Source organism: Vombatus ursinus, unplaced genomic scaffold (genome assembly GCF_900497805.2).
Source record: "Vombatus ursinus unplaced genomic scaffold, bare-nosed wombat genome assembly UNPS02001287.1, whole genome shotgun sequence".
In the NCBI taxonomy this organism is placed as follows: domain Eukaryota; kingdom Metazoa; phylum Chordata; class Mammalia; order Diprotodontia; family Vombatidae; genus Vombatus; species Vombatus ursinus.
The window spans coordinates 19,022,089-19,022,293 of record NW_020941065.1 but is presented as its reverse complement, the minus strand read 5'-3'; the positions used below and the strand labels follow the sequence as shown (position 1 = coordinate 19,022,293).

General features: G+C 80.5%; 1 protein-coding gene across 1 annotated transcript in view; it reads right to left on the bottom strand.

Annotated features, from left to right (window-relative positions):
- Nucleotides 1-205, bottom strand: part of OSBP2 (oxysterol binding protein 2) — a 278,206-nt gene that overhangs the window by 277,615 nt on the left and 386 nt on the right. The window lies entirely within an intron of this gene.

Genomic DNA, 205 nt, shown 5'->3' with positions numbered 1-205 from the left:
GCCCCCCTGCCCCGGGCGCTCTGCACCGCCTGCCCGACCTCTGCCTCTCCCTCTCCCCCGCCCCGCCACTGGGGGGCTCCCGCCACGCAGGCGCACTGGCCCAGGCGCTCCCCCCCCCTCCAGCCGGGGGCGCTCTGCACCGCCTGCCCGACCTCTGCCTCTCCCTCTCCCCACCCCCGCCCCACCACGGCGCAGGCGCACAGCC